The sequence below is a fragment of the Ambystoma mexicanum genome, chromosome 1p (genome assembly GCF_040938575.1).
Source record: "Ambystoma mexicanum isolate Mex_15411 chromosome 1p, UKY_AmexF1_1, whole genome shotgun sequence".
In the NCBI taxonomy this organism is placed as follows: domain Eukaryota; kingdom Metazoa; phylum Chordata; class Amphibia; order Caudata; family Ambystomatidae; genus Ambystoma; species Ambystoma mexicanum.
In genome coordinates this window covers 719,036,760-719,049,240 of record NC_090921.1, presented here as the reverse complement: position 1 = coordinate 719,049,240, position 12,481 = coordinate 719,036,760, and positions in this window count along the sequence as shown.

Genomic DNA, 12,481 nt, shown 5'->3' with positions numbered 1-12,481 from the left:
GCGTGTCTCCCTAATTCATAAATTAACGGATGTCCTCCTTAATTTTCAATGTACAACCAGTTGTGGATGATTTTAAAGCAATCATTATGGGGTGATACCGGCAGCACAGTTATACTCCTTTAACTGCATTGTCATTAGGTGCAGCAGGCCTAAATGGGCCAACCACTACGCTAGTGACTATATGAATCCACAACGTCAGCTTAGACAAAAACCGACAACGCGTTATGGGAAGCTAATTATGTCTTACAATTAATTTCTAAATGCAATCATGTATAGCTGGTCAACAATGCGAACTTGATTTCAATAAAATATAAAAATGCTATTAATTTGATTATTGTCATATCGAGGAGGACATTATATCCCGCAACATGTTTCAGTCTCTACATAGAGCTTCTTCAGGAGGGAAATAACAGTAGAAATCTAGGCAGAAACAAAACGGAAGCACCTTAAGTATATCATGAAAACATGATACATATATATTTTATTCTGAAATACGCAGCATACCTTTAGTGTCTCTCGCTCCCCAAAAATGAATGTGCAATTAAAGTTGTGGTGTATGTTCTGTGCAGGCCTTTACTGATCAAACTTTTCATCAGTACAAGATGTTTTGCTATTGTAAGTCCATGGTTACTTACTACTAAGCTATACCACCTTTCCTTGCGTCTCTGTGCTCAAAGTTGCATCGTTGTTTTATAAAGTCTCTTTATCATGTTTGCCATTGTGGTTACTGATACCGGAACAATGCGCACTTATTTAGTCTGAAATGTCCGTTTTCTAATCGTTCATTCAACATCACCAAAACCGATGTGTGTTTGTTCCGCCATGTTTACAAGAGGTTATTTATTCTGATTTGGAAATCTTCTGATTTTTATTATTAGTTTCAACACCCACCCTTTGGCGAAAAAGTGCGGGAACACATGCAAAAGAGGCTTTTATAGAATTTTGTGTGACCGCAAATTTATTATAGAAAGGATTCAAAAATCCTCTGAGGAAGACGTGCCGGATGCAATGGAATCATGTTTACCAATTCACGTGACAGCTGTCATTCATTCCCTGAGTATAACTGATTCAAGAACGTCTAACCAGAATACCTCTCTCCTGAGTGATGCATTTTGTATATGCCTCTCTTGGGAATTTTCACAACCTCTACAATTTGAAATCTTATTTGGTCAAGCCTCATTAAAGCGATCAGCTACAGTAGACTCCTGATTTTTAATTCTTAAATTGGATCTATGCTCGTTCCATCGGCCCATCGCCAGTCTCATGGTCTATCCTACTGAACACTTTCCACACTGACACTGGCACACATTATTTAGGCAAAATAGCCAACTCGGTTATCATCAGACTTTATAACTGGTCATTAATTTTATTAAGGGACCCATCTCTTTTCACTGGCTTATAATTCTTGATACCTAGCCTGCAGCACAATAGTCTGTATTCATATTATAGAAGCTTTTTCTTTTCTGGTGGTTACTAGATCTAAATAAAAAGCCCCCAGCAAGATAGTAAAGGCCCCATGTTCTGACCATACACACACAAGAAACCAGAATGCAGTATGACACAGTTACTCAATGTAGTCACTACTGTACTCTTACTGCCACTTCATCCATATTGATGGGAATATGTCTCATGGGGGTGGGACCAGAGGCTTTTGCACTGCAAGAAAGGTCAACTTCCCCTTTAAATGTGTTGCATGCATTGGGCGTGCTTGTGCCCGTCCACCCACGCAAACTCTTCCCACCAGCCTCATCTATTAGTCCTTTACTGCTCGTTGGCTACCACTATCTTACCGATTTACAGGGAATGGAGGGAGGATCGTATGGAGGAAAGGAGACTATGCACTAGGAGTACAGTAATCACTACATCCTGCCCCTGTTCCTCCATAATGATGGGAGATTTCACAGCAGGAAATAGTGATCTGGGGAGAGGGCAACCCTTACTCCATAGCAAAGAGGTTGTGAAGGACAGCTTGTCCAAAACTGCTTTAGCAATGGAGCTGGTGCCCAGCCAATAGTGCTTACAGAAAGCAGATGAACACCATGTGGCTGCTCTGATAATAATGTCCAAAAGGCAAGTTGCACTGAAAAGCCATGGCCGTGGCTTTGGATCAGATGGCATGAGCATGAAGGCCCTTAGGAGGTTCACGCTTCTACATGGAATAACAGTGTTTTAGGCCTGAGACTAGCCACCTGGAGATCGTGGCCTTAGAGGCTTGCAAGCCAGGTTGCTGACTGCCGAAACTAATGAAAAGGGCATCCGATTTCCAGATACGTGTAAGTAATATCCAGGTAAAACTTTATGGCTCTCCTGAATGTCAGCTGGAGTCTGTGGATTCAGAAAAACAGTGGGCAAAACCTGCAGAGAGGCTGGGTAAGTGTGTAAAACCACCTAGTCTTTATGGAAAACAGTGAAGGGCTCAGAAACTGAGCTTGAATTTTGCCGACTCTACATGCAGAAGTGATAGCCACCAAAAGAGCCATCTTCCATGACCGTGTCTGGGTTGTTGCGATAGGCCCCAATGGCTAAAAGATAAGATCGAAATGAGTCAGCCTAGATGCCAAGGCCCCAAGATGTGAGATAAAGGAGAGGACTTTGTTCAAAGCGAGGGTTCAACTATTGCTATGCCTGTCTAGAGCCCAGTAGCAGAACCTGATGCACTTGCTCTTGTATTGGGCCCGGGTAGGAGACTTCCTGTCTGCCTGGGTTCTTACCATATTTTCTGCAGATAGGATCAGCTGCTCAGGAAACATGCTGCTAAATTGAGCAATCTACGGTCAGGACAGAGTACTCTGATATGCTGTTTATGTACTAGATCCTGTGTTTCTAGATGGGGATTTCGACCTTCCCTCCATCTGGGAGAACCAAAAGCTGGCAGGCCACTGAGGGGCTATCAGAATGAGAGTGGTGCCCTTGATGGAGGAGAATATCCAGAAGCGGGATCAGAGGAAATGTATACAGAGTCTGGAAGTCCCACTTGATTGAAAAAGCCTCTGCCATGGAGTTCCTGATGATTCTTACCATGGAAGTGAAGAAGGAATGCTTGCAATTCTCTGACGTGGGAAATAAGCTTACCTGGGGGTTACCCCACTGCACAGAAATGGTCTCCAAGACTGAGAGCTTGACTTCCCCCTCGCGATCCTGGGATGTCATCCTTCTGAGGAGTTCAGCCTCCACATTGAGCAGTACTGGCAAATGAATGGCCTTCAGGGAAATTTGATTCTGGATGGCCCACTCCCATATCTTCACAGCCAGCAGATACAGGGTGCGGGGGAACAATGCTGTTCCTTCCTGCTTGTTCAATTAGTTCATGGAGGTTGAACTGTTGGTCTAGATGAGAACTGGATTCCCTCCAAGTACTGGCAGAAAGTCGCTCAGGGTGTTGAATATAGCCTGAAGATTCAGGATGTTTATATGGAGAAAGCCACTTAATCAGGTTTTGCTAAAAGGCCAGGGAATTCTGGAGAGGAGCGTCATAGAGACTGGGCCTGGTGCTTCAACTTGCTATACCCATGAAGGCTTCCCTACTTGTTCTCAGAGACGTTCGCCTGGTAAAGGAGTTGAATCATGAAAGCCAAACCTGGTTCCTCCGCGGCTGCATGCTGGCAATGAAAATGATCCTGCATGCCTGGAAGTCTCCAAATTCCTTTTGCATTGTTGACTGGATTGTTCAGCTGCTCACCCCTTTGACCTACGAGAGTCATTTACAAGCATAAAGGTGCACTGGACGAGTTTGATGAGATCTGGGGTCCGTTCCTGGACATGTACAGCTAGCATGGATGCTGGCTAAGGATATTACACCCATCTTGCTTGATGCTCCCACCCGGTCCCTACAGTGGCTGTCTTTTTTTTTCCTTATGTCTGATGGTTAGATCTTATAACTCCAAAGTATTGGGTTATGTTTCTTGTGTTGCACCTATGTATTTGTGCCCTCTGTTACTTGACTATGCATACATTGTTTTGACTGTTGTATTTTCAGTTCTGTTTGTACCTATACCATAAAACATCAAATCTGATACGGAGAAGGCTCTCTTCGGGGGACCAAAGGTTGTGTGCTTTGAGAAGACCCAAAGTGGCTCCATCCCCCCCACCCACCCCGCCCCCCTGAGGGAGGAGGTGGTGGTGACACACTCCTCTGGATCCCAAAAGGGAATTCCTCAAGTCAATTTGGAGAGCTAGGTCTACCACGTGAAATCAGGGTCTAGAAAGTCTGGGATCGGAATTTGGTCTGATTGATTCCCAGTAGACTGATTCCAGGAACTGGCTAAGTGCAACTGGGGGGGGGGTCTCATCTTCAGGCGTGTAAGCGGAGCACAAAGCATGCATGCAGCCATCAACTCTAGCAGTCTCTCAAACCACCAAGCTGAAAATGGCAGCTGAGATATCAAAGATCCTCTGCTGGGATGGAAAAATCCTCACAGCCTGTGAGTCCCACACAAATCCCAGAAAGGCAAGTCTCTGTGAAGGGATTAAGGTCGATTTCTGATAATTGATGGGAAAACCCAGATGAAAAAGTGGGACAAACAATTCTTCAGCCGATGCAGCTGCTTGGGATGCAGAAGGGGCTCAGATGAGTCAATCCTCCAAGTATGAGTAGACATGTATCCCCCTCAGATGAAGTAGCTGGCAACTGTATTCCTCAGATTGGTAAATACCCTCTATGCCAAGTTCAATCCATTGGGAAGGGCTCTGTACTGAAAGTGCCTCTTGTAGATGGATAGCCTCAGGAATCACTGATGGGGTTCCCAGGTGGCAACATGCAAGTATGCAAGGCATACAATTAGTTTGCAAAAATGAATTAGCAGAGTTTGTTAGTTAAACTTTTCTTGATTAGCAAATAAACCCATTTGATTAGCAGTATGGTACTAATATTTTTTATGTCACCAGAAGATATTTGTACCCAAGACATAAAATGATCATCAATACAGAATCTTTGTGTACCGATGAAAGAATGATGAGCCAAGCCTTGCAAAATCTTTCAAATTCTGCTAGACGTGTAGATAGATTCACATAGTTTACCTACTAGACCCAAGAGAAATGCACTTGACCAATGGCAAAGGATGACAAGAAATGTAAATGCCCTTTTTGTAAAATGGCACGCCACCACAAACCCACATTGTTTGGCACACTGCTGCCATCCAGATGCCAGCCATTCACAGTGAAACATGTATTTGACATTTATTTTAAACCAAGTAAATGTTAAATAAATGTTTAAAATATCCCCAGAAAACGGTACTCACCCTACACAAAATTTACTCGACTATGCGAGTGGCTGAGTAGATTTTGTGAACCCTATATGAGTGTCTGTAAAATGTGAAAGGATGTGGTAGCAGGCAGGGAACTGGGAAAACTAGGTGGAATATTGTAGTTTGCAGCCATCTCACTTTCATAGTATCTATCTATAAATCAACATGGTAACAAGACAAAATGTCAAGGCATATGGGATCAGCCCATGGGTTGAGAACCAGTTGCACAGATGTATGCAACCAGCAAGTAACCAAACTGGTTTTGCCAGCAAAAACATGTGGCCGTGTGATCATGTACATTTTCAAAAGTGTTCACTCGTCAATGTGATGCATCTTCCCCAACACAATGAAAATTAGTTGACACTATGAAATGTAGATGCACTAACCTAAATGTTACTGCAATCCATGAAGACAATGCAGTGTATTTTACAGTAGCGATAATGTAATTATGCATTATATAAACAACTTAAAAGTTTAGGCATGGAATTGCAGGACTGTCTTTTAAAAAAATTAAGTTAACACATACTGGTCTTTGCCACGCAGGATATAGTTATCTTAATAAAAAAATATCATCCTGATCTCTTCTGGTTTGCAATTACTTGAAAAAGAAAGCAAATCTTGCCTAGCACTCCCACACAGTCCTTTGCCACTTAAGAGTGAAGGAGAGGAGAACTGCTGCACAGTCTCTCCATTAGCCCCTTTGAACTTGCAGTGAGCAGAGAAAAGAGGATGGAGGGAGCCCTAAGGGCAATAGATGAATGCAGGGTGAGCTGTGTTTTCATTGAACAGACTAACTTAAATAGCTAGTTTTGCTACACAAGTGTCAATTTAATTAGCAAACCTACAGAATTGCATTGCAAATTGCTATGCAACCCTGTTTATTTTATGCCTTGAGGTATGCGTCCTAGAGGTCTATGGTGCAAAACCGTCATCAACTCAAACTGATTCCAAGATCGGGGCAGACCTGACCATCTGGACCATTTTCCTGGGGGAAAGTGGGGAGGAAGGTAGAAAGGTTTAGGATTGCCCACATGCCAGCCTTGTTCTTCTTGGTCACAGAAAATAGAAGGGAGTAGAAGCCCTAGCCCCTCTATTCTAGGGAACAACTTATATCTCCTCCATGGAGAGGATCTTGTTGATCTCTTCCAGAAGAGGGGTGGAACTCATCTGGAGGAGAGCGGGAGAGGAGGGAGGGTAGAGAGGAATTGCGAGACGTTAACTGATGGAAACTACGGACAGCGCCCAAGGGTCCTGTGAAATGGTTTGCCAGGGTGCAAAGTAACAGGGGAGTCTGCCGTTGACTGGTGTTTTGTAGACCTGGCTCATCACATCATTGCTTCTTTGAGTCCGCTGAAGCTGCAGAGGATGATCCCGTGAATAAGGGTGAGCGAAGCTGCTTCCTAATTTGGCTGCTGGAAGACCTGTCAGGGTTTCTGGCGTTCCTGCCAGGTAGCCACAAAACCCAGCACATGGCAGCTGTCTAACATCTTTGGAGAAAGCAGATTGCAGTCTGGGTAGACATCTTCCTCTTGTTTAGTTCCTCATCGGTGGTCAGGTGGAATAGATCCTGACCATGGAAAAGGCAAGTCCAATATTTTGTCTTGGACCTCTTGTGTGAATTTGATGACATGCATCATAGCCACTCTGCGCACATCAGTGCCCAGTTCCATGCCTATACTGGAGGTATCAATGTGGTGTACCAACGCCTCAAGGAGTTCCTGAGCCATGAGCTTGACCTCTGTCATACCAGATTGAAAGGATTGCTACTTGTCCATGCAAAGAAAAGCCTGAAATTGCTGATCTCACTCCAAAGATTTGGGTTGGCAGCAGGCAGAGGTGCATCTGCATTAGCCTATCTGAAGTGTAGGGAGGCATTGGTGTTTACCTTGTGACCATAGGCCTCCAAAAGCTTGTCCTCCTTATTTAATAGGGCTGCTGGTGAGAAGCTGCCAGAGGTCAAAGGCTTAGCATAGAGTGATGTAGAAACTACCACTACCAAGTGTGTTTGTGGGTGTCTAATGAAGCACAATTTCTCAGAAGTGAGGGACCTGCTACGTGCCTTCAGCTTCCTATTGGTGGCTTGCACCGAGAGGGGTGTTTGCCAATTTTTTTCAACCTCGTCCAAGGCATATTTTCTGGATCTGTAATAAGATGTGAGTGCCAGGACCTCGGAAATGACATCCAATTGTAGTTTCGGTTCCTCAGGAGTTACCACTCCTGGGAATTCAGACAGTCCAACCATCCTGTCGTGGAAAGTCTTAGTTGAATGAGGAATGCCATCCTTGGCTTTGCTTGATGATGAATCTTTGCCCAGAGGTGTGCCAAGATCCAAGGTTGAAGCTGCTGGCTGCTGAGGTGCTGGCAGAGGAGGGTCGGAAGGTGCTGGCTTGGAAGGCGGCTGTATCGTATAGGCCCCGGAGCCTGAGGGAGTGTTGGCGCAGCTGTAGTTGTAGTTAACGTAGACATGGCTAGAAGGGACAGTGTGACTAGAGATGTAGGCTGCTTACGCATCATGTCACTGATAATTGTCTTAAAATGTGCCACCATGGCTCTGGACTTCATCACTGTTTGAAACCTGTTGAAGAACCTGTATTCAGATGGCTGAGGCTGGGTGGCTGTCATTAAGGTCCACATGGCTGTTGGCGGTGCCGATGGAAGTGGAGTTCAAGAAGACATAGATGGGGCTGAGTATGGTTGTCTGTGTCAGTCGTTGGACTTTCAGGCTGAACTCAATCAGAGGGTCACTGGTGGGCATTAAAGGAGCTCTTCACCTCAGTGATGATATCCTAGTGTTTGCCCGCTCAAAGGCTGAACGTCTGGAGTGTTTAGAAAGAGTTCTGGAAAGAATAAGGTCCCTGGGTCTGATATTGCACAAGGAGAAGTGTGAAAAATGTGTTCTTTGGATTCATCTTCCAGAAATGCTGAATGTCGGCAGACCCTGCAAAAGTTGCTGAGATTAAGGATGCAAAAGCACCTGAAATTGTCTCTGAAATATACATCTTTTTCGGTATTGTCACATACTGTGCCCGATTTATTAAGGACATGGCATCACTGTCAGAGTCCCTGCAACGTCTCACCATAAAGTGCTGTCCTTGGCAGTGGACACCACTGGAACAGACCGCATTTGATGGCGTCAAGACAGCGCTCACGGCTGAGTGTGAAAAGGCATTTTTCGTCTCAAGCTTGCTTACATAACTAGTCATAGATGCAGGCTCTTTTGGCCTAAGAACGGCCCTCACATAATGCAATGTGAAAGGTGAGGTGCAGCCAGTGACATATGCGAGCAGGGCAATGTGAGTAGTAAAGCCTGATACCTTTCCTCATCAAACAAGCCTTGACAGCTTTCCACGCCCCTTTAGGGCGGGATATCCGGTCCCTATGACGTCATATCCTAGGCGTGGCCCCCTGGGGCTTCCCCCGGAAGTTCTGCCTGGGCAAAATCCTGTCCCGGAAGTGATGTAGGTGTGTTTAACAGGCCCTGGGTCCTTAGCGGGGGTGTCCCACCGGATGTGACATCATGGGGGCTATCGGGAAGGTCCCCCCAAGGGTTGGGGCCCCAAGGGGACTTCCTCCGGATGCCCCCAAAGAACCGGAAGTGTGGAGCGGGGTTTTGAAGGGTGGGGCGTGGCGTGTAGGGTGTATATATATATACAGCAGTGTTTTGGCTGTAGGTCTAAGCCCATCTTGAGGACCGGGTTGAAACTTTGATTAAACAGCATCAACGCAACCAGCAGGTGCGGTAAGGTAAACATAAGATTGAAGCTAGGGGCATGTTGACTAGGGGTGGTGGTGTTAAAGCGGGTCTTGAGTATAGTGTGGCAGAGTGTCTACACTTATAATAAGACAGGTAAGAATTAGAAAAATAAAAAAGAAAAAAAAGAAAAAAAAAATCGAAAATACATTTGTAATTATATAAAAAATGGGAAATTATTGAATATTAATTTTTGATAAGCATAAAAAAAAATTAATAATTTTTTTATACTTATGAAAAATTAATATTTCATAATTTTTCGGCCGGTTATGCTGGGGAGAAAACTTTTTTTTTCTCCATATTTTTATGACATATTAATTTTAATATATAATTTGCCAATCGCTTATGCGGGGTAGGAAACATTTTTCAAAAAAAAAAACAATTTTTTTTTTTTTATGAATTCTAATATTCATAATAAATGTTGGGGTGATGGATCTGAGTCCAACAGGCTTGTGAAGCAAGACCCTATGGTTCTGCAAGGGTCCATGTGTGGATCCTGGGCCATCAGTGGAGGTCTCTGTCCTTTTAAGGCACTCAGGCTGCAAAATGGCATGCACAAAGGTCTGCGCAAGCCATGTTCATCCCACACCCCTGCCAGCCTTCTATATATATAGAGAGAGAGCTTAAAAGCAGTTGTTGGGCCCAGCCCCGTGGTGTTACAGCTGTAATTCAACAGGAACAGGCCCAGCGGATATGCTGTTGATCTCTGAAATTCCAGGGGAGGCCGGAAATGGCTGCGGTGTCCGCATGGTCTGTTCTTGCAGCCCTCAGCAGGATGGGTGGGGTGGCAGTGCTGTGGTCTGAGCCCCGAGGGGCAGCTCTGATGGATCACTTTGAATTTCCGGGGGATGTTGCCACACCCCTGCAGCCCCAGGCGGTGGAGGAGCCCTTGAAATTTCCGGGAGGATGGTATCCGGCTGACCATGCATCCCCCAGCCCTCCCCTTCCCCCAAGACCCTTAGATCCGGGCTCAAAGTCCTAGGGCCTTATCTTGAGTGGCAGAAGCTGGTGACCATCTGGAGTTAATTTCACAGATATCTGCAAAGCCCGCCACTTTTGAGATACCATTATAAAGAGGGGTGGTTTAACTGTTGTCAGCCCTTGTGCGACGCCTGTTAAGAATTAACCAGCTGCAGACCCAGTGTGTGTGTGTGTGAAGTCATCGTGCGTGCTCGTTACAGCTACCATGCAGGAGCAGGATCAGACAAACTATCAGGTAAGGGGTCTATAAACTCTGACATGTTGCAGCCTCCATTAGTTTTATGTAAAATGCTAACTTTTCCTAATTTATCTACAGGGCCTCTTCCCAGGGCTTTCACTAGGGGATGTGCTAGATTTTAGTCCTGCCCCAGGTACTATCTTTTATATTCAATTATTGGCATGCCACTGTGTTTAAAAATAAATACATGTGCATAGGTACAGAATATGTTTGTTTGTTAGACGCTGGGGTAAATGCTGGGGGCCGCTATGTTTAAAACAATGGTTAGCGTGTGGTGCTTTAAAGACATATGTGTAGTTGCACCATATTAGCTTTTTAAAAAACAATTGCCAGTCTGACCTGTCTTTTGAAAAAATAAGGATAATAATAATGTGGCCCTCTGTATTGTGCATGCATAGCCATGGGCCCCGTGGCGGGGTGTGCTAAGGTGTCCCGGTTTTGCGGGTGTCTTTGTCTGTATTTGGGGCTCTGGTTCCCCTTTGCCATGATTATGCGCCCATTGGAAACTGCAGTGTTCCCTGTTTTATCTTGTTGTTGTAGTAGGGGGGCATTGCCAGGTATGCACAATAGCGCACATCTGAAATGTTTTTTATTTTTTACAATTTAAGCGCATTTTAGGCAGTGATGAATGAATTATAATATGTGCTTCTTTGAGCAGTACCACTTAAACCCCCACAGTCTCCTCCAAATGCTCCTTAGGTGTAGCGCCTAGACACCCGCTTTCAAGAGCTATGCCTGCTTTTCATAAAAAGCAGGTATAGCTCTTGAAAGCGGGTGTCTAGGCGCTACACCAAATGCACCTTATGTGTAGGTTCTGGACACCCCCTTTCAAGAGCTAGGTTTGTTTTTGTGTTATTTATAGAGCGCCTTAATCCAAAGCGCTTTACATAGCACATGTTTACATACAATATCACCCATCCGAGATTGGTACTCATTTATCGCCCTCTGAAGGATGAAAGTCTGAGTTGGCTTGCCTGTAGATCACGATCAGATCGCAGCAGCGATCGCTCAACCCGCTGAGCTATCTTACAGGCTGAAAAGGGCATGTTTTGGTAGTGTTGCAAACATAATCAGTAAAGTGGCTAACACCCTGAAAGGTGGCCCAATGGTTTTATGCAGGGCGTGAAACCGACAGGATGATGGGGAAAGAGATGGCACAGAGCGAGATTGGATTGAAATTGAAAAGTAAATTAACAATGCGAGGCTGGCATCCGTTCAGCAAAATAAATACAGGGGGCAAAAAAAAAATCCAAGCAGGATGACCAGTCAAGTTTGACATGCTTTTAAAGAAAGCATGGCTTGAAACATTTCTGATGAGTATGTTTATTTCCCAATGGGGTTGTTTAAGGTAAGGTATATGCATATGTAATGCGTCGATTCGATCAAGAGAACACACACAAAATGCAGATTTTGAAATGAAAGTCTTTTTCAAACACGTGTTGCCGTGGTAAGGTGTGTGTTCATCGCATCCACAGAGGCACACATGTAAAAGGGGGCATTTCCCTTTTTTAAACATACAACCATAAGTATGCTTTTAAAATACAGGCGGCATGTCCCCGGTGTTTTAAAAGCATACTTATGCCCCAGATGCCATCCCGCATATTCCATAGGGGGATGGTTGCAGCAGAGGCGGCTGTGGCCACAGGTCCCTGGAGCCCCAGATGCAACCCGATCCCTCAGGACTGTGCGGGATGCCGTCTGGGTTTTCGGGATCTGCTGTTTATCTGCATTAGAAGCACGGCAAACTGGGGCCTGACACACGACTTTTATTTAATGAAATACAGATTTGTATCTGCATCGAGCTGCAAACAGGGACATCCTGATTCAGATACACGTCTGTATTTCATTGAATAAAAGGTGTGTGTCTGTATAAAATACGAACACGAACTCATCATCAAGAGGCCCCTGCGGCTTGCCGCAGGGGGCTCATGATACTGAGTTCGGGTGAACAAAGGCTCAGATGCCGACGCCAGACCCCCAGGCCGTATCATTTAATTAGCCTTGACTAAATGTTACTCCCTGGGGGTCTGGCATCGGCATATGCGTCCTTTTGTGAGCGTTAATGGGTCCTGACCTCTTGAGCAGGGCAAACTGATCCAGGGTCAGGCCGGCAGAAGCCCATTTTAAAAAAAATAAATAAATTAAAAAAAAGATAACGTGGGGATGGTATGTGTAGGTGACAACATGAGGTGACAGCAGCCACGCAAATAAGGATCCCACACAGCACCAGCCTGTAATGTTAAATAATTATGCTTTAAATTACAGAAG